Below are 23255 nucleotides of genomic sequence, written 5' to 3'. Positions count from 1 at the left end.
GTTCATTATCTGGGATTTTATTTTTTCTACAAAGCAGCTAGAATGAAAGGTATGGAAATAGTTGGCTGCAGAAAATTTCACCCAGTTTAATTCTCTCTCAGTAAACACATATCACACCTCTTCAACAACTAAATTAATGTATATCATCTCATCCTATATTTAAAAATACATGTTTTAAAATCTATTCCTTCAATTGAGGTGAAATATAACTAAGAAAGTTATTACTCAATATTTTCTATCCTACTATTTCTTACAACTTACCCTTTTCCACTTTTTCTTTTACTCAGACAGAGAAACAAGTCACATTACAATCAAATTATGAAGCTCTCAGTCAAGTACTGGGTTTTCTTTAATCAAACTTGAATGCACTATTTCCCTATTGAACCTTATGCATCTACAGTTGATAAATTGTCCCTATGACTGTCTCAGAAATACACGAGAGTCAATTTCGGAAAACTCTGGCCCACTGACTGCATATCATCAATCATCTGATCTACAGAATTGGGAGTAGATATTAAAAAAACTGATTTCACACTTTTTTTTTTTTTTTCACTACTGTTAGCAAAACAACTCATTTGCAAGGTAGAAAAGTGAAAGCCTGACATGAAATCTGATACTGAAACAAGAGAAATATTGTGTCTCCAAGGCTAAATCATATATATAATTAATCATAAAAATATGGTATAAAAAATTGGAAACTTACAAGTGCCCCACTTAAACACAAAATTTACAAAAATAGCTCCCTGCGAGAAAAAAGAAAAAAAAAAAGGAAAAAAAAATTAAATTGGTGAGAAGAAGAATCACAAGAATCTTGGAAAGAGAGAAAGTTAGAACTGAATAAATTTCAGAGATGGAAAAATAAAAAAAACAAACAGGGATGGCAGGAAAAAGTAGAAAAATTTAAAAGTAGAAAAAGTTCCTGAGAAATGTGAGAAACATCATACTGGATTCGTTAAGTCCAAAGGTATTAATGACAAAATACATTGAAAAGATAGACAAAAGAGGCTGAATTAAGAAACTTCAAAACAGTATTGATTTGCGGAATCAAACTCTCTAACCCACGTAAGGTTATAAGAGCAGGTACGTCTTTATTTCAGCGCTGCGCCACACGCCGGGTGCAAGGGGGATCGCTCCTCCTAGCTTGCACACCGGAAAGTGAGATCCCGTTACATTTATAAGTCAATCCATACATATTCAGGAGTGTTACCCAAGACTCACTAACATATTCATCACCTTTCCGGGAGTTCATTTACATACTGTCCCCCTCCCCAGTGCATGCGCAGCAGCATCCATTGGATGAAGGCCCGACGTCTTCCTCCCCCTCTGGTGGTCGTTCCGGGATGAAGTCAGACGTCTTCCTCACCATGTCCTTCCGACCTTTGTCCCAGTTTTGGGCTCTTCTCCCGTCCTGCATACCTCAGCAATCTCTAATTCTGCCTATCCTTGCCTCCCCCTCACGTTCTCAGGGCCCTTTTCTGCTGACTAGAGACGGCTGTCTGTTGGGAGCGTATTTTGGGCTAGCAAAGGTTAAGCCATAAGTTCCCCTTGAGATAACAAGAGGTTAAACTAAGAAACGAATTCCCTAAGCTGAGCAATAAATTCCTCCTGAGTTAGCAAGAAGGGTTAAATTACGTGATGCTAATTTCTTTGAGTTAGTAAAGCCAAGCGATGTTACAGACCCCCCTTTCATCTTTCCCACTTTACTGTCTCAGTATGGGGTTAAAAAAGAGTTGCAAAAACTGGGCCACAAGAAATCAGAAATCCTTCCTTTCCAGATAAAAATACATATGAAGAAAATAATTGGCTTGTGGACAGAAGCTCATTTTAATTCTGAGAATTGAACTAGTGATGTGTTATTGTGATACTAAAAGCATGTTGTCTTTTTTCTTTTTTTTTTTTTTTTAAACTTACTGCACAAGTAGCAAACATAAATTTGAATAAAAAAACAAAATTAAGCCATGGTGTAAAAGTTCACCTGGCCATTTCAATCAGTCAGTGGAACTCATCAGGAGGTCTTGAAGAAGGCAGAAACTGCACTTCACCTCAGATCTACCAATCGTTTTTTTTCTGTTTTGTTTTTTTAACTGGGAGAAGCTTCTGGAAAATGTGTGCAGAACAGCAAGGAAGCACTTGTCAGGAGAGTACTTTTCTGGAAGTCCCACAGGAGATTCTATGGAGTTCAATGTCAGTAAGACACTGCATAAAAAGTAAAAAAAAAAAACCAAACCAAACCAAACAACTATCCATCCAAAAAAAAAAAAAAAACACAGAAAAGAGTCATCTTGCAGAAATCTAAACTTCTTTCACCCAAATGAGTTATTTTCTCCATCTTTCTTTTTTCATACTTGAAAATCTAGAAAAACAGAAAACTATTTCCAGTTTCTGGCCAAATATCAAAAAAGTTGATTAGGAACAACCAGCATACATTTAATACAATATGACTTGTCATGAAGGTCATAAAGGACGTTCTGTCCCCTAGCTATGGAGCTTTATCTATGAAAATTTAAGAACAAATAGTTACACTTTAAATTAAAAATGCAATTTGTACAATAGGCATATGTAAGTGCCTAATTTTCAGTATGTTCCTTTCTACAAATTCATTAACAAGAGTATTTGTGGAAAGTAATCACAGAAACAGTGTGTACACAATTTAAACTAATTCCATTAAAATCAAAAGACTATTCATAGAAGATGTTTGCTACAGTCATCCAATTCTAACTATTACTTACTCTTGACTCTGTTGAAATCAGATAAAGTATTAAAATGGAGAGTCTGAAGGAGTAAAATATTGTTCTTCTACCAATATGATATTGACATATTATCAAGTTACACCCTTTAGAAACAATGTAACATTTTAACTAGAAATATCCTATTAAATTACATTGCAGGAAGCCATTGGCTATCTTATTAATATGATAAAAGTATGAAAATTACTGTAGTTTTAAGGACTGAAGGAGGGAGTTCTAATATTTTAATTGCAATTAAAGCATGATACAAGTTCCATTTTGGAACTCCAAGTTTCAGGTGATTTGAGTCAAAGCACAAACGTTAATGAGTTGAAAAGCTTTTATTTTAGGTTATTAAGTCTGACTGATGAATCTAGCAAGGAAGACAACAACTGCTGAGAAAGACATATAAAAATCATAACATTTCATGTCCACAAGCCCAACGATTCAGCAGTAATATCATGACTATCCAACTCAATGGGTGTTTTTTTTCTCCAACTGCTCAGCCTACCTCTTAAGCCAACTTTATCTTTCATTGTTCCATCAAGTCTGCTGATCACAGTATTAGTCACTTCTGTAATTAGTGGCACTTAGATCATAGTTAAAGCTACAAATATTTCATGCCGAGGAAGGGTGAATACCCAGAGATTTCTGTTCACAAATAAAGTTAGGGATAGAATCATGAAGTTGTCTCCTTCCCACTCAAGTAGACAAATCATAGAGGAGATGTTTACCTTGGACCTTCAAAAGCTCACCAGAATTTCTTCCCAGAAGTCATTACACTGGAGCTAAGCCCTTGAAAAGGACTTCGGCTAAGTCCTTAAAAATATACAGAAATCACATTAGCTCTCTTTTTATATTTTAAATTCAAGTAGATTTTACCTTACAAAATAAAAGATCAAACTTCTCCTCATCAAACTGCCCTAAATGATATCACACTCAGACTAAATATTGGTCAGTATGATTGATTATGCAAGCAGTAACTGTCTTACAAGCAACAATAAAGGGAATATTTCAAGCAAAGCTACATCTGCCAAAAGAAAACACTTCATCCTTTTATCACACCACGTCATACAAAGATTTTGTATTTTTTTCATAAAACCCACACAATCAAGGCTTTTTGTCCCTTTTTTTTTTTTATCTCCAAACAATGAAACATAGAAAAAACATTTGCTAGAATTATGATTTTTATGGCAAAGCAGTGGCTGTTAAAGAGAGTAAGCAAGTCTTACTGTATCCTTATTCTCATTGATGCTCCTATAAGTTGGCTCTTAGCAATGTGCCATTAATGAGCATGGCTAGAAATCTAACTGGAAATGAACTTGAACTCCACCATCTGTATTGAGAACCTGGCAGTCTTTAGAGGAAACAATTCTTTGCACTCCCTTCCAACTGCCTGACACTCACCTCTCCACAGGCAAACCAAGCTGCCACGTAGGTCATTGTGAAATATATATAATTGTATGCATTTTCTATCTGAGCTACCACAAGTATTCGGAAATAGAGGTTCCTTCCTTGTATAATCAGAAAATCTTCTTTAGAGTTGGGGGGAAGGAGGAAAGGGAGATTAACTCCAACTCCCCACTGTTTCCTACTGTGTCTCTCTCTTTCAGTTGTGCATACTGATGTACATGTGTGCTGACTGTTCCAAAACGGTAACAATAAACGAGGATACTTTTTGTCATCTGCTTTATTTGCTATGTTAGTAACTTATCTTTCCAGGCTTTTCATTTTCCTCTTTAAAAGACTCTCAAACACATATCAGTGAGTTCCTTTGTGACTCTAATATAGTTTATATATATATATATATGTGTGTATAAATATATATATATATATATTTTTTTTTTTTTCCAACTGTAGTAGGTGTTGAAGAGTATGAATTGAATTTTGAAGGTTCCTGGCTCCCAAGCCAGCAGGAGATGAGGTTTAATTGCTTGGAAATACATTTTCACAGCTGATACTGAGAAACAGAAAAAGTCTGTATGTCAAGGGCCTCTAAACTAATCATTTAGCCATAACATGCACCACTGCATACCTAGGGACAAAGTAACTGTTAACAGCTTGAAGCTGTTGAAAAAATACACCAATGAGAAGGTCTACTCTATTTTTCTAATGCTATTCTTCACCCTGAATAAACTAATAGAAATGTCTTATTTTCAGTTCTGTCAGTTTGAATGAAAACAATTGTGTGCTCACCTAGTTTTAGCATTGGAATTTATTAGATCTGAGACTGTTCATTAGGATAACAATTCTGAAGCTGTTTCGTTATTAATACAATGCCTGTATAAACTCAGGGTCTGCCTGTTGTATCTGGTTACACTCTGGAGACTGAAGTTTGTTTCCAGCACAAAAGATCAGGTCAAAAACTGCAATAACAATTAGCCATTAGTCACTAGATCTCAATTTGCCATAACAGAAAGTAATTTCTTCCAAGTATTTTCTCCCTGGAAAGAGGTAAAAAGCATAGGGAACTGTCAAGCTTATGAAAACTAGAGTATGAAAAATCTGAGTATGGCTTCTGAGAAGGTAACAGGGATAAGGCTTCAAAATTCTTTTTTAGGTTACTGTTTTAACATGGGGCTAGATCTTAATGTATCAACATTGCCTAGTATAGTAATAGTTATTTTTTTTTTTTATTTCAAATCCTAGTGAAATAGAAAATTTATCTAATCTCACCCAGAATCGAACACATTGCTCCTAACTTGATACAGATATATATGAAATACATATGAGAGAGACACTGATAAACTTCCCCTGTGCAACATCCTACTTCTTGCCACTCTAATTATTCCTGAAGGACAGACCAGAGACATGTCTCAAACTGTTTCAATAACTCTCTCTTAGCACCCACCAGCTTAGGAGACAGCAGCTCCCCTCCCATTAATGCTCCAGAGAAGCACTAGAGAACAATTGGAGGCAGAGGAGTTGCAGTATGCCCAGGCACATTCTGCAACTGCTGATTTGGACTCTGAAGTAGACAAGGAAGCAAATGACACTGAGGTGTGCCCCCACAGAAAATCCCATAACAGGTCTCTGAAGCCAAAGAAATATTCTGCAATCTGAGCTGGGTTTGAGCCTTGCTGCTCTGTAAAAGGAGAAGTCAGCTGCAATGTTGTTGGCAGGACTTTACGCCCTACTCTCCAGAAGAAATATTTTTTAATCTATAAATGCTGATAAAACACATTAGTATAAAATATGACTGAATTTTCTTTTCAAAGAACAAGAAGGATATACATAAACATAACATTTAGCTCACCTCCAGCTGCCACTTAAGAGTCTCAACCTTGCATTGTCCCTTTAGAATTTAGGAGGGGGAAAAAAAAAAAAAAGAAAATTCTGCTATTTCATAAGGAATGAACTATTTCCCAGCTACTTCCCTATGAGCTGATCAAAGACCTAGATAGAAAAAGGACAGTGGTATGGTGTAACTCAGTTTTATTAGAAAGCAAGATAGCAGAAAGAATAGACTGCATTTCAGATTAGATCCTTATTTTTTAATGGACAGAGCAGTTGAAAGGGAGACTATAAAAGAAGCTTCAAAATGTAGAGAATGAATATAGTGAATTGGTTTTACTTAAGAACAGTAATTGTAAATATAAACAGAGGAGGGATATTATGCCTATTGGCAGCCTAATAATCACTTGACGGTTAACTATAGAAAGGTCAAAGATCATGGATTTTTAATCTATAGGTCGATGATCCCTTGGAGACTGTGTGGTGTGAAAAAGAATTTGGTATGCTCGATGCTATTAAAGGCATGATCAGCTTGTCAAAATCCATTAGCACTCACTTTTCCTTCAAATGAGCATTAAAGTAGCTTTTGGTGTGATTATTTGAAGCAGATTTCTTATCATTGTTAGTAATCCTGTATAAGCATGAAACATTTCATTACTTCTATGAATAAAAGTGATTTTTCAGAAATTGGTAAAATGCATGATATATTCTACAATTAGGTCTATTTAGAACATGAAAACTATCAGAAAAATGTGCATAGTTAAAAGATTTCATAGGGAACAAATATGCTTATTGAACTTGCATCTTAATATACGGGGCACAGTATTACCTTTATATGTTTATAACACAACAAAGGCAAAAACAAATCCGCATTCTCTTTTAAAAGGAAATCAGAGATATATTTAGTCTTACTGTGTAGCTTTCACACCCAAAGTGTTTTTAACTTGACTTTTCTCTGAATATTCTACAATAGTTGTAAGGAAGAGAAAATTCAATTGTTTTGAACATTTGTTCACTCTAGTTTCAAAAGCACTTCTTATAACAACCTTGAAAGTAAAGAAACTTGTAGAGATATTTTGGCTATACAACATTAGTAAGTAATGTACAAACAACGCTAATGTTATGCAGATTAAATATTTCAAGAACTGTATTTTTTCATTAAGTTAAAAAACAAGATGCATAACTTAAGAAGATGCAGTAATATGTACATAGAATATTCTGAAAACTTGTGTTAGAGTTAGTCACTTAAGAGAATGTAATAAAAGTGAAATAAAAACAAATTTCACAGCAAATAATATTTACAGCATTTGCATAAATCTGATTTTAAGTATATTTTAAATATATTAAGAAAAAGCTATTACATGCAGCTTTCAGTTTGAATGCTGTCAGTTTCAAAACACACATCCTTACATATGTTTTAATCCTATATGTCACCCTGTTTGAAACATGTTTGGAAAATAGAGAAATCTTTTGATCTTAGTCATATATTTGTTTATTAAAAAAAAAAAAAAAAAGCACAGAAAAAGAGCACTAATCAATGCTCCCCAAAATGTAATAAATCTTGACTTTATCTCCCCATGGATTACATCTGTATCTTTAGAAATGCCTCAGTCAGTCTGGTTCATTTGATGGGCAAATGCATGTCTCACAATACTTGATGAGAAACTTGTGAACATACTTTAGCCATGTCTACTTTGAAATGTCAGATGGATTTCTCTTGGGTATCTTTCCTTTTGTTGTGCATCAGAGCAAAATAATATTTTATTGTTGGTCATAATTAATAATTCATTAAAATGCACCAAATGAACACATGGAAAAAAAATGTGGATATAAATCTTATTAGGTCCCTGGATAAAGTCACACTATGCTTTTGCATTTTGAATTTCCAGGAATACATTATATTGTCCAATATTGGAACAAGCTGAGAAATGTAATATAAAAATTTGATAAATTGCTTTCTGCCTGTAAATGAGAAAACAGAGTTGTGAAATGAAGCATTCTGGCAAAGTAGAATTTGAGCTTAGAGTGTAAACACTTGAGTTAATGGCTAGGGTATCTCTGAGTCTCAGAAGCTGTGGTACATAGGGAGGGTGAAAGTGAGGTTATGGAAGCTCTTCAATATTTTACTTTGAACATCCTTACAGGCCTTAATTAGACAGATTACCTGTTCTGCATGGTGCACTGTGCTGAACAGTTTTAAACTAGCTTGTCCTCAAGGCAAATGGAAGGCAAATCAAAAAGAATTACACTCTACACAAATAACAATGAATGTTCTATTAATGAGTATGGCAAAAAACCAAAAAATTTCCAGCCCATACGCTATTTAGTTTTTAACTTTACCATGTTCGAAAGCATTTGTGAAATATTTACTGACCATTTGAATTTATGCACCTAACCAGTACACCTCTTCAATATTTCAATCTTGTGAAAGTATAAAGATACTTAATGTAATTACTTGATTTTTGAATTTTTATGTTTCTTTGTATTTAAGGAAATGTGACGATATAATGGAAATTTTTCAGACAAAAAAAAATAAATGTTTCCCTTATTTCAGTTCCACTGGATAGATAAACAGATTATTATTATTTATTTTATTTTAATATTCGTTCAGTTCCTAACATACAGTAAGAAAAGTAGCGGAATAATGAGGATGTTTACTAATGACTCCAGGATGCCAGTATTAACTCTTTGTATACATGCTAAGTTCCTGAATCTATTTAATCAGTTTATTCAGGTCACCATGTCAAACAATTCTGAATAGTATTTTGTATGAACTGGGAACAGGACTTTTTAAAGGCCAGAGGTTTAGGTACATAAACCAGATGTGCTCATTTGAAATAGTCTACTTATTAAAAAAAAAAGGTCAAATACTTAGATCTTTTTTAAATCTCACCATCAAACACACTCTATAGAACTAAGGATTTTACTATTCTGTCATGAATTTCACTGATTCTTAGATGAAATATGCCTTCTGATCTTTGCCATAAATGTATCATTTCTCCATTTATATTCTAGTATTGCATCTAAGAAGTCTATTAATTTAATCAGATCAATATTTTTCAAGACACTGATTTTTAAAATCTTTTTGTATTTCTACTTTTAATGCTCAGAATTACTGTAATCTTTACATTTGTTTGCAAAACAGCTATATTTCCCTCCAATAATTTGCACAGCATAAATCTAGGTTACAATGTGGTTAGTGTGAAAATGTTCACTTTTGTTTTGCTTTATTTTTTCTCCAGGAATACACATCTAATAATTGATTTCTTGTCCACTGGGGTTACATAAAATGTAATTTACTAATTAATATAATTTAACTCCATAGGTCAGCCTGCTAAAGTATTGTGCCAAACTGTCCACGTTGACTGTTAGAACATTATTCACTAGAATGGTCACATCTCTGAATAGAAATTTTTAAGAGCTCCAGAGAAGAAAAGTATCAAAGTACAAATTAGCTAATTTACAAAACTGCTGTGGGGAGGAGGAGTACAAACTCTTTCCAGTTTCCACCCACAGCAGTGAATATTAAACTGATTTCTATCTGTTCTTCTTGAATGGATAGCAGAATGCTCAGAAGATGTTCTGATTAGTGGAATTGGAGAAGCACCTCTCCTTCCAGCCCAAATGCTACTCTTCTTTCCAGAACCTCTCAGAGGAGCAAAGCTCAACAACAACAACAACAACATGAAAACAGATACCTGATATAGCAATCAAAAGTTACAGCAGAACAGAGAAAATGAAACACCTACTTTGATAGCATACAGCAAGGAATGTATAAGTGATTGATTGCTACTAAATGTCTGTAGATCTGCTTTCACTGGTATGGATTATGCAACTATGGACAGTTTTCTCATTTCAGCCATTTCATGTCCTGGAAGGTGGTAGAAGCCCTGGAGCTGTAATGAATAAAAAGAAAATCCACTGGTTGGAGTTTTGTATTCTGCATGGGCTATGCTACTCACTGTCTTTGATCAGTACAAGAACAATCTCAAGCAGATAACAGACTGCTACAAACACACACACAAAAACCCCATCCAAATAGCCAACCAACAACTAGACAAACAAAAACATAATTGAGAAAACTTTTGCTTATTTTATATTCAGCTGGTTAGCCTGTTGTACATTTGAATTTATTCATTATGAATTGCAGACAGCTTTCGATTTCTAGGTCAGAAACATTATCCACCCTTCATTGTACATCTCAATTTTTTAAAATAACTGAAATAGATTCTGGACTGTGGCTATTTAAACGTATACATAAGAAGCCCTAAATATTAGTATTCTATTAGCAAATACTTTCCTGGAAAATATTATCATAAATTTATTTGTATATTATATATTTGTGGGGATTTTGCTTTGTTCTGTGTTGTTGTTTTTATCTTTTGAAAACCGAAAATAGTGCTTTGGAATTATTTTTTCTCTCTGATAATCTATCTGAGTAGAAAATATCAAACATATGCTATTTCCTAGATTTTCTTAGTGTCATTCTTATATCAGGACAAACAACATACGTAGTATTTCATAACCTGAGAGCTTTCTTCTTGTTTGTCCAGATAAAAGACAAACTTCAAACAAATTCACTTACTGAGTTTGTATTTTTATTGAGATTTAATAAAGTATAAGTCCAAAAATATTTGAGGGGGAAAAGAAAAAAACCCAAACACCTCTAATCTAATCTAAATTTTATCTAAATTTCAGTTTTGAAGAAACAGTAAGAACTACAAAGAGAAAACTATTTTCTTTTCCTGCTGAAATCTCCACTTAAGTGTTTCCTATGTTTCCCAGGTGAACACTACACTTAATTTTTATTTCAATCTAATTTAAGTATCAGTATGAAAATTCATCACCATATACGAGAATATGTGGATGATACTTATTGATTAATGGAATCAGTGAGAAAATGAAAATAAATGTTAAGTTAGCATACCCATCTTTAATTTAGTAGTCATCATTTACCTATTTTCAAAAGTCTATCTGAATTTTCAATAAAGATATAAAATAATTGACTGTTGTTCTGCAAAAGGGATATTCAAGCACAATGTTTAAAAAGGCATTTGATGGAACATCTCCATTACAAAGATATTAAAGGAGAGCACTTGATTTGCACTATTGTTCAGTGTTTAACTGTTACTTGATAATGTGGAAATTCCTAAGCCAAAAAAAAAAAAAGAAGAAAAATGATAAATTAGATAGTACAGTGGATTAGAAGTTGGATTCAGAAGACCCATCTCAGCTTACATGCTTTTATGTGAGGAGCCTGCTGGAACTGGAAAAAAAAAGGGTCATGTTTGCTTTTATTTGCTGACAACATCACATTAACAGCAAGGATAAAATCTGTTGTTTCATACTCTCTTATCCACAAAACCTAATTGTCTCTTTTTCCTTGATAAAGTGGTGTCAAATAAAGCACCTTCATGATCTTCAGTATCACTTCTGAATCTATGTTTCCCTCTACATTTTCATTCTTGGATTAAAAAAATTAACCTTACTGATACAAACGTGGAATAATTTCAGTGAAGATCAGAAATGTCCAGAATAACATCCTTTTAATTTTTATTTTCCACTGGTGCTAGTTGTTCAAAGGATTCAACCAGTATAGTGTTGGCTTCACCAGGTAGAATTAATGATCTGAATAATTGGCAAAAACTCTCACTGAATACCGAAGAACAAGAATTTTACTATGTAGTCTTTGGATGTTACAATCTATGAGTGCATTAAGTATATATATATTTTTTTCAAACAAGCATACAAAAAAAAACCCACAAAAATTCAAGCATTTTCTTTAATTTTACATTTTGCTATAAGTTCTTTTCTTTTAATTATGGAAATATTTCTGAGATGGTAGAGCTTTGCAGATCACAACTTTATTATAGGTGGATCAAAGTACTGTGCAAATAGAAAAAAGGTGCATCTTCACACCAAATTTTTAGACTGTTAAAAGTTATCTGTCACCTATGTAATTTAATCCTGTACTCCATTAAGGCACAGTAAATGTATGCTGTAGATACCTATGCTTCTTTATATTCTATGCCTCACCTAACAATACTCCATCCCATTTGCCTTCTGTACTGCTGTTATACTCTGGATTGATGGTTTAAGTGATTTCTTCCTAACTATTTTGCTGTATGATCATTCTATTAAACTCAGAGTCCTAGATTGATTCCCTGCTTCATACTTAATTATTTTATATTTATCTTATGCTTATAGAAAACTTATGTGAGCATCTCTGGCTGAAACAAAAAGTGGAATGAAGAAAAATAAAAATAAAGAGAAGTCTTTTGGCCAGCGATTTATGAGTCACAGCAAGATAGTATAGCAATTATCATGAATCCCATTGATACTGAAGAAATCATTCCATCAGCCAGTTGGATACTTTCTGGATTCAGATATACTCTCAGTTCTCTTTCTCATTACATTCTGGAAAACAATGACTTTTGCATGAAGATGTAGTGCTTTGAGCAGCATAATGGCACAGGTAATTCTATGCAATTTTTTTTTTTCCCTGATTAAAAACAGAAACAGGCAATAAATGTAAATTGCATTCAAACTAAAATTTTGCAAACTATGAATTACTGGTTTAGATTATCCCCATAAATTATTTTATTTAACAATTATTTAGTCTTTACTAATTTCACTTATTAATTTAGTTTTCTGTTAAGTGGAGCTTATATATTTCATACCTTGAGAAATAACAATGGAAAAGCTTCCAAAGAAAATCCTAACAAATCTCAGAGACACTTAAAAATAGAAAAGAATTAAAGAAGGAAATAATCAGCAGCAACAACAGATTGTTGTCTTCCTGTTTTAGCTTGGTTTGTTTTTCATTCCAGCAACATACTTCACTGATATTGTGAAGGTCCCCACTTACTGGTTTGCTCTAGAGATTCACTACCCTTTAAACACTCTACTTCTTTATGATGAGAAATAATTTTCCATCATAGTTAGGGCTTTGAGGTGATTCTGACTAGCACTGTCCAAAACATATGAGTTCTTCTACTGAATTCATGGTAAAATGACACATGGAGTTAAATGTTTTACTGTACTAGGGCTTCCCGTGGCAAAAAGTCAGAAATCCTGCTTGACAACTAGTGCAATCATTCCTATCAGTAACATGCATTTTATTCATCAAGATGAATTTAGTTCACAGCAGTACTTAACCTTTTGCCCCTCATATTCCTTGCTGATGTATAACGTGTTTAATATTGTTTAACTGGTTGCTAAAGAAAAAATACAGCAGGTATACTTGCAGTGCTGTTCAGAAAATCTAGCATGTCTTGACATTTTACATCTTTCTAAAATTGCAATTATAATGTTATTAAATATACCTAACATGCCCTGACACTCCATTTAGAAAAATGAATGACAGTGAAGACTGTTTTCCAAAAACATTTGTTTCTGCAGTATACATAGGAAAAATAATCCAGCAATTCAATTTCATTGTGAAATCAAACTTCAAAGTGTTTTAAGAATGTTTGCTACAGAAATATTTAACAGAATAAGGAATTAGCTGAACACCTTTCCTTACAGACATCTAAAAAAAATAAATGCTAATAAAAAGATTAAAAACTTGGTATGCCAATAGTCTATAACTCTAACTGCAGAAATTTTTAAAGGGTCTTTAATTTACAAGAACAAGTGTGTTGATGTGAATATTTATGAAAAATGAGTAAGAATCACAATTTGAAGAAGTAAAATCAAAGCACGTATTACTGTGCACATTTTTTTTTCCTGTCTCTCTTTTTTGTGGCTGAATAAAAGGCAAGAAGATTTAGTAGTGTAACCAGTGACTGATAGCATGAAAGAATAGAGCTTAATTCATGGAATCATAGAATGGTTTGGGTTGGAAAGGACCTTTAAGATCATCTAGTTTCATATGCCCTGCTACAGGCAGAGACACCTGTCGAATTCCAGTCTCAGACTTAATCCTCCCTCCAGGACATTTGGCAAAAATCAAACTAAGCACCTGAAACCATCTAGAGTTCAGCTGTGTGTCTCTGTGACTCAGTTCCTGTTGGCAAAACAATTTTAATTACACTTTCTTCCTTTACAGCATTGACATGACAATATGCATGTTAAAGATTGAGGACAATGGGCACTGTATGAGCACAGTCAACACCCAGTGGTGTTGGCTGCCTACTTATGAGTCTGTAAGCTCCAAAGTTTGGAACCTGCTAACTGTGCCCTCCAGTACAGCCTTTAAGGTGTGATAAGAATGAAGAAATGTAGTTCTTATTAATAGAATCAGACAACTGTTTGTGTCACCTTAACAAGCACCTATTTCCAAGATCCCCATCACAGGGACACCTTCCACTAGACTAGTTTGCTCAAAGCCCCATCTAACCTGGCTTTGAACAGTTCCAGGGATGGGGCATCCACAACTTCATGAGGTAAGTACCTAGTGAGGTACTGATCTCATAGCAAAGAATTTCTTCATTCAGAAGGCACCCTTCCCTACAGTAGGTCTAGCAGATGAAACAGCTTGGTTTCATGAGCAAACTTGCTAAGAGTTGCACTAAATTCATGCAGTTGACAAAGATTTTAAACTCTATCAGTCCCAATATAGACTTCTGAGGGACACTATTCATCATTTGTCTCCATTTGAACATCAAGCCACTGACCACAATTCTTTGAGAGCAAACATCCAGCCAGTAGTACCTAGGTTTACTAAAGGAAGTCTTAAAGTGTCAGGCATAAACAGTAGCATAAACATTACCTACAATTATACTAGATACAGATCAGAAAATAAAATTCATTTATTGAATTTTAGAATGAGCAGTTCACATTTCCATTACCCTGTACCGTTTGTGAGCCAGTCTTAGTAGAGCACCTGAAAACACAATCCAGCTTTTCCAAATACAGAGAGGCTTAAGTAGAAGAAGAAACATGCTCAATAGTAAATAAATACTTTTATTTTCCCTTAGTGCTTTTCTCTTTTCAGTCTACTAAGATTGCTACTGGCGCTGTATCTTACTAGCCTCAGGGCCTGAAGCCCAAAATCCATTGGGTGTTAAAAGTCTGTTACTGTGTTATTTTTCCAGAGCTGCAGATTGAATGAACAAGGGAATACATTAAGATTTACTTTGGAAAGCTGAGAATTTTAAAGAAACTGTTCCACTGAATATACAGATTTTAAATGACTATATTAGAAACTTTCATTTAAGTGTTTCCTAAAATCTTATCATGATATCATTAACAACATTGAAACTTTGGAAATTGAAAATGCAGAGATAAACAAATTATTTGTTACAAAAAGGGCCTTGCAAGTCTCTAGGGAAATGGAATATTCTAATGTCTGTTTATACCAGCAGAAATAAATTGTATTTGGTAAACATAATGTTAGTCATTTGCAAACACGAAAAATGTGGGTTTTCTTTTTCTTGTTGTTGTTTATTTCAAAGACTTTGCGCACTGCAGAGTGAATGTATTTGGGTTAAACTGATTTGCAGCATAGTAAGACTTCGGCTGTTGACAGAAATTCCCTTTTATGTATGCATAAGCTTTTTTCCCTGCATTTCTATTCATCTCCCTTCTTCCTACTTGCCTTCCTTTTCTCTCTCTTTTTTTTTTTCCTTCTCTTATCTTCTTTCATTCTTATTTTTCTTTGTTCTCTTTCATTCTTTTCTTTAGAGTTAGGGTAGTTTAACATGGAGGTGTTACCTACTTTTCAAAAATCTGTCATTGGACAGACTGGAATACCAACATTAACAGTTGGAAATAGCTTTCTAAAAATCAGTTTTGAATTATAACTTCTAAGCCATAGTTACCAAATAATTTTTTTAACTACTGGATGAAGACTTCCTATCCATTTCTCAGGACAAACTTTGAGATATAATTAACTTTGGTTTCCAAATAATGAAAAAATAAGAATCAAATATTACAATGCTTCCCAGTACATGTGGTCTGAGCCTATTAGGAAAAAGCAGGTTTCAAATAACTCCAGAAGGTATCAGTCACATTAGGAATGGTGGGAAATTGACAGAATATGAAGGACAAAAATGAAACACAAAGAATTGAGTGGCTTCTTGCTATAGTGAAGGACTTTTCCATTTGAAAAATCAAAATATTAGAGTGCTTCAGGGTCTGAGGTATTTTCCTAGCACAGTAGGAACAAGCCAACAAGTCAAAATCCGCACCATAAAATACTATGTCCATCAGTCCCAAACAGTGTAAACATCATTAAAATATATATATATATATAAAACTCACCATTACTGCAGACAACTAAGAGTTATAAACTCCTTAGAAATAACAAGCAAGATAACAGTAGGAAAAAAGGACACAAGAAGTAAGTTTAGTACATATCTCATTTTAAATACGTCTTTATCTTGCTATGCCATCCTTATCTTGCTATGCCATCCACCAGATTTCATGCTTCACTTTTTAGCTACATTGGCTATTATCATTCACGTTATGCATCTTTGGCATTTATATCTCAGTGATACCATTAGGTACTCAAACTATATATAAAAGGGTATATATAAATGAGTAATGACAGTTTGAAGAGTTATTAAAATGCTATATTCCTATAAATGAAGGAAGAGTGGGTCATGTCTTAAATATATTAACCAGAAAATACTGGAGTTACTCTTCATTTAATTTTCTGTGTTTATGATAAAATGAATGATCAAACTAGTCTTTTAAATAAATTAATACTTTCCAGAAAGCAAAATTTGACAGTCGATCAGACAATAAGATCTCTGCTTCACTGTCATATTACATCTGAAAGAGTGCAGTTTCCCACACTCTCTTCTTAAAAGAAAAATAACATCCAATTCTATCCATCTGATTAATACAATGTGGTTGCTGTACCATAGTGCAGCCATGGGAGAGATGGATTAATATGTCAGCTAAAATTGACAGTAGGATGACTAGTAACCTGCTTGATATAATTCCATAGGGTTTCAGGCTTTCTAGGTGAATGCTTATAGCCAGAAAACTTGTTTTTAAGTAGATATACGATTGCTGAAGTAGCTTTCATTCTGACACTGATACTAAAATTCAAGTAGTTGAGACAGAAAGAATGGAGCTTTGTAAATAAATAAATAAATAAATAATTCCCTTAAACAACTGTTACAGCAGTTTTTATTATTTTACTCCAGGAAGAAACTGTTCCCTATTGCTTGCTTAGGAAATATAGAATTTTTAGAATTAAAGGACAAACAAGATAAAATTTATTGATCATTGTGCACATAACAAGGCACTTAATTTTTAATCCCAGTTTATATATAGAAAAAAAACACAGGGAAATAAAGTGTGTGGAAGCAGATACAAAATGTATATGGGGGTAGGTGCACAGTAGCATTTACCAAACATCAAAGCAGATTACATTACAAATGCAAGTGCAGTTGATGGCAGATATGTCAGGTAAGGTTTGTAAAATCTTAGTTTTCATTCCAAATAAGGCTGAATTCTGGGATAGTGTGTCCCATGCAGCCAGATGTTAAACCATCTTGGGATGTAGCTGCAATCTTGACCCTGGTGGTAAGGCTGGACAAGGGTATGCCACATAAGAACCTTTTTTTCTAGAACAGTGGTTTTCCATCTTTGTTTCATAGTCCAAATTAGGATTACCAGCTGGCTGTCTGGGAAAGAAAATGAAGTACAAGAGAGAACCAGCTCAAATTCAAGCAGTATAAAAGCATCAGTAAGCAAAGCCATTGAAGACATTGATTCTGGGTTTTCCCCATATAGATATGTTGTGGTTATTTCATTCTAGTGCTTGAGATAAAAACTGCTTCCTATCAATAATGTTTGCAGTATTTTTGTTAAAAGAAGCTAGACATAGCTGCTCCTATGATAAAAAAAGAAAAAACAACAAAGCAAACTAAGAACTTTGAGATAATTGTGTGAAATATAGAAGTATGAAAAAGCTCTGTCTCTCACACACAAAAATCCAAATGCAGTCCAAAAATGCACTGCAAATATAAACAAAAAATGTATTCTGATGACACAGCCTGACAGCACTAATTGACCTCAATTTTAATGTGTGAGATAAAAAGTCTATTCAAACTGAAACAATTGTTTCTTTCTACAAGTTTAATTTCTTGAAAGGTACAATTTTGCCACTTGTGGTGTTCTGACAGACTGGCCATACAGGATCAAAAGAAAAATGTTGTATAATTGTAGATAAATCTCAAATGAATTCAGCACCCACCTCTACAGAGGTGTTTAGAGTCAGCCATAGCTGCACTTGGCAATGGACAACTGCATCTCAGCCACCAAGGAAAGGCTGGATGTAGTCTGATGCAGACTCATATCTGACAGATCTGGAATTCCTAACATGAAGAAAGGCAATTGTGGGCACAAATGGCCCATGAGGAACTGGTGGGCTCCTTGACCCAACAGCAGGCAGCACCTTCCTCCTAGCAAAGAGCTGCCTGAGAACACTGAGGCCACACATCTCATCACCTTGACTTAAAGACTGCAGTATGATAGAATGATAAAATGTTGAACACCTGCAAGCACAGGATATTACAAAGCCAGACAATGCTTTGTGCCCATTAATTACACTTGTCCTCATGTGATGTCTCAAGGCTCCTTACATAACTATACAGACCAGAGTCCTGGTGTGTTTCCAGTCATGACTGCGGAAAAAAAATTTGATTTCCTTTCAATTGGTCATCAGCGCAGAGGGTTCTGGCTTTAGCTAAGGTGTTCATTTATAAAAGATTGAACTGGAATAAATCATCTGACTGAAAATAAATGTGTATAACATTTCATTTTTGTCTGTGTTAAGACAAAATACTCTAAAACAACAGAACACTAGTAATTTGGAGTGTTTGCGCAAGGGGAAAATGCTGGATAGTGTAAAAAACCACAAATGCACAAGGCATCTTACATTTCTCAGGTACAAGTTCCTTTGGAACTTCAGCAAAAGACTTGCAGCAAGTGATGAATGAAACCAATCATTTCCATGGAAGATTATTATGCTTCTATAGAATTTACTTTTATTTTAAAATATTTCAGAATGAACTATGCCTTTTCCATATTTGTTAAGGAAGATATAATAATAATGTGTACTGTTCTTTACTAAAATCCCTTGGGTGGATACAAAGCTGGCTGGAAACTGTGTTCTATTACATTTTGTTGGGTTTTCCCCATAGAGTCCAACAGCAATTGTAGAGAATGTTAAGATACAGCAATTCTGGCAAAGACATCCATTGAAGGAAATATTTCTTGATTTCACATACATACACAAGAAAATGGCAAAGCTGAGACTATATTTCCGGAAGTAGTAAGCTATTAGATCTCTACCCTATCCATTGGATAGAAAAATGCTCCACTACTAACAGTATGCTTAAATGTGTAATATATTAATGTCAATTTTTTAAAGCATATAAATAATATTGGCAAGTATGACTAAGCGGGGAAATTATTCCCTGAAAAAACGTAGATCCTGATGGGAAGTCAATGGGTTAGTCCAATTACATCATAGATGTAAGATGTAAGATTTTGTTTGTTCCTAAAACTTTGTTCAAAAAGTTCAACAAAAACTGAACTTCCTGCATACAAACATACTGTACAACAAATAACTGAACCAGCACCCAAACAGCTGTACACTAGAAAGGAATAAAAGCTCTCCAAAGACAACTGTATAGATTTTGAAAATTACAAGGGTTTTCTAAATATGTTGGTTATGTCTTATTAGCCACTGAATTGTTCATACAGTTAGTTCAAGGTAGACACTAAGGCAGCTTTGCCTTTGCTTTAACAGACTCCCTCCAAGCATAATCCTCCTCTGCTTCTGTCCCCACACCACCACCAGCAGAAACTCAACACAGCAATAGGTTATGATGAATTAGTAGTGGTTTGATCTGATTTTACTGAGACTTACCTGCACAGAACCTTTCTTTACCCTTTTCAAAATCCTTTGTCTTTCCAGCTCAAACAACATTTTTATGAGGTCAGAAAACTGCCAGCATGTCTCAGGGTTAATTCAATAATTCTGTTATCTGATTCAGTTCTGACTGATCCTTGCAGCCTGGTGACAACATTCATGCTGTGCTGAAAGGTCCAAAGCACCAGTCTCCACACTGGATGCAAATGAGAGACATCAAGCTAATGGGAACCGGAAGGACTGCAGCAAAGTGGAGGCTTGTTTACCAGCAGCTTGTTTACTGAGGCTCTAACACAAATGTCATAAAGATGCCACCTGACTTGAATGTCCTATCTAGTATAAAATATGTTCATTTTGCTACTTGGACCTTTAAACACAATTCCACCTTGGTCTTGCCATGTAAACTTTAAGGTTGAATTTCAATTTTCCCCAGAGAAACAAAAACCCAACATTGTCATGACAGAATATCCTGAAGCCTAGTAGTACATGCCACTGAGTACCTGAGTATTCACAAAAAGCATTGATGAACCTGAGGTGGTGACCAGGGTAAACGAAGAACTATTTAATGCAGAATGATTTTTCTAACATATACTTTACTTCACAGAAAATGAAGTTTTGTGTATGTGTTTTGTTCATTCCTCAGAATTGCTCCAATTCCCTAAACAGCACTGATACATCACCTAATTTCCTTTTAAAAGAGTAAAGCAACAGCATTTTTTTCAGTTATCCACATTTTCCCTTCTTTGTTACTGCTTATAAACTCTGAACACCTGGGATTGCTAAAAACTTCCCCTTGCTCCACTGAGGTGTTTATGAATGACTATCTTTTCTTCCTAATTATTGTTTTGGGGAAGAAAATGTGTACCTGGGGCCAAAATGGTGATTATTCATAGTACTCTCCAGTTAAACAGCTTCAGTGGTGCTGTTCCTTTGGGTAAAACTTTACAAGAGTGACTTTTAACTTTTCTCTTGAATAGAGTTTCCTTGTTTCCTCTAACTTTTTTTTGTCCACATTATTTTTCCCATTTATCAGCCACATTCTAATATAATAGCATACCTTCATAATTATGTTTTTGTTGCATGTAATGAAGTATATGGTAAACAAGTAATAATAAGTGTGCAACTATACAAAAAAAAAATCAACTCCTTTTACGTAAACTTTTTACGTAAATTTTGTACGTAAATTTGTTAGGTTTAATATTGCTCTGGAAAGTAATGTAATGGTATAAAATGTGAAATATTCGCAACAGACATTTTTATTTATTCAACTGCTCTAATTGATTCAAAGCATTAATTAATGAAAATAATTTCCATTGCAGTTTAGAAGCAATTCCTTAAAAGCTGCACTATAACATGCTTTAAAGAAATGTGTTTTTCATAGTTCAATTATTGTCACAGCAAATATCCAGACTAGTGAATAAAGACAATAAAATACCCTATAAGAAGTTAGAGGCCCCTGAACACTTTTGTTATACTGTACACACTGGAATCAGTGAAAGAGTTTTCAGGTACTATAGCCTGAGAAAACATCTGGTTTGTTCTATTTTGAACAAAGAGGGACATTTTTATATTCCTACTTTCCTCTTATTGGAGGGGAGCACTTACGCTGCTGTAGCTAAGACTGTGTCAGCACTTCCTTTATTAAACCCATTATGAGAACCAAAAGGGTGATTGGAGACTTGTCAAATTTCTACAGGTGGTTGAGAGGCATGATAGGAGCAGCCCTGACCTTCTCACTGGTCCAGCTGTGCACATTAGCCCAGCTGAACTCCACAGACAACAGCAATTTTATCAGCACATCCATAAATGAGACTCACCATTGCAATTAAAATATCCAGTTAACACTTGCTTCAGAGATCATTGAAGGAGCAGGATACATTAGTGTCAACAGGTAACTGGCCATGCTTTAGTGACTCCCTGAGTGAGATCACTTCCAAAGGAGAAATCAAGCAGAGTCACTGAGGAGGGTTTGGGAATGAGAGAAGTAGCTGTCAGCAAAACATGTGCTTGGAGTCTTCCCTGTACCAATGCCTTATCTGGTGTCCCTTTTCCTGTACCATGGCTTGGCCACTACCAGGGCAGCAGCAGGGCAGGACTTGGGGCCCAGCAGCCCCTATCTCCCCCAGCTATATTTGCATTCCAACTTGCAGGCAGGGGACACTTAACTCCATTGCAAGTCTATGCTGTAGCCTGGCAATTACTGATACATGGTGCATGGCACATGCCAATGTCATTTGAAACTCTAAAAAGAAACTTTCCAACCCTGTCATACAGGAGAAAAAGTTTCAGAAAGTATCAAGGTTATTTCATTTTGAAGCAGCAAAAATAAATATGGAGAAGTACTATTTCCTGCAGGCAAATCATTTTGATTAGCTGTAACAACTTCTTTACTGGTGAGCACCATTTGGAATAGACCCAGTACAGAGACTAGGAAGTGCATCAGGAGAGCTTTGCATAGAAGTATTGTAAGAATATTTTTGCCTAGTAACAGCTTTCTCACACTATGCACATTCATATAAAAAAAAAAAAAAAAAAAAAAACCAAAAAAAAAAAAAAAACACTTTGTTTAATACAATTTTCTGAAAAACTAGAGGACAGAATAACATTACATACATTACACTAGGCTAGGAATTTGGATCTAGTATTTCTCTCAGAGCCTTGGGTGTGATATCACTCTTAAGGTTTTCTCTCAGTTTCAATAAATAACTTCTTGTAACGAGAAAATGTATCTAGTGAAAGTTTCCCAGAAGCATAATTGTGGTGCTATGAGAAGAGTTCTTGACCAAATCTTGGTCTTGCAGTAAAATATTTTTATATCTGCACTACTATTTTTTCCCCTTTCTTCCCCCTATATATAGTTGTAATATGCACTGAAATGTTGAAGCATCACCACAGTTTTCTTCTTTGTGAAGACTGAAAGTTCCTAGCATACCAGGAAATCCAGGAATCCTATCTCCAAATGTCTAGGTATCTGATACAACAGCTCTACACTGTCTTTGCTCTATTTGAATAATGCTTTGAAACACCACCAACTCTTTCTGGATTTGATTCACTCTGCTCACAGAGAGGCAACAATGCTTTTGACAGGTTCCATAGAATGCACACAAAATAAGTTGAACTCACCCAACTGGTGAAGGGGCTCTATAGCTATACAGGCCTTCTCAGGAAGCAGCTTCAGTCAAGAGAATCTCTCCTTCTAGCGGCTGGCCCTTATATGAGCCCAGTGTGTGTCCACCCCTTCTGGTCACACTGAGAACACAGGTGCAACCAATTTGCCTGTGCTCTGTGAGCCAGACACACCCCTTCCTCAGGTGCTCAACCACCAGTTCAAATCTTGAACTAATAGTTCCCCTACAGAATCCTACTTCATAAGGCACAGCAAGGCATCCAAACAGGAGTTACTGATCACTGTGGTCACAAAGCTTTTGTAGTTTGATGAGATCACTTCACTGCATTCC

General features: G+C 34.7%; 1 long non-coding RNA gene across 1 annotated transcript; it reads right to left on the bottom strand.

Annotated features, from left to right (window-relative positions):
- Positions 1-9397: 9397 nt before the first annotated feature.
- LOC149916863 (uncharacterized) lies at positions 9398-23053 on the bottom strand. Its single transcript, XR_016468961.1, has 3 exons — positions 22921-23053; positions 21615-21755; positions 9398-9856 (listed from the first exon to the last, which is right to left on the bottom strand). It is a non-coding gene; the product is annotated as an uncharacterized LOC149916863 (long non-coding RNA).
- Between the last annotated feature and the right edge of the window lie 202 nt (positions 23054-23255).

The sequence above is a fragment of the Phasianus colchicus genome, chromosome 9 (genome assembly GCF_987193195.1).
Source record: "Phasianus colchicus chromosome 9, bPhaCol1.hap1.1, whole genome shotgun sequence".
Taxonomy (NCBI): domain Eukaryota; kingdom Metazoa; phylum Chordata; class Aves; order Galliformes; family Phasianidae; genus Phasianus; species Phasianus colchicus.
This window is presented reverse-complemented; position numbering and strand designations above follow the sequence as displayed.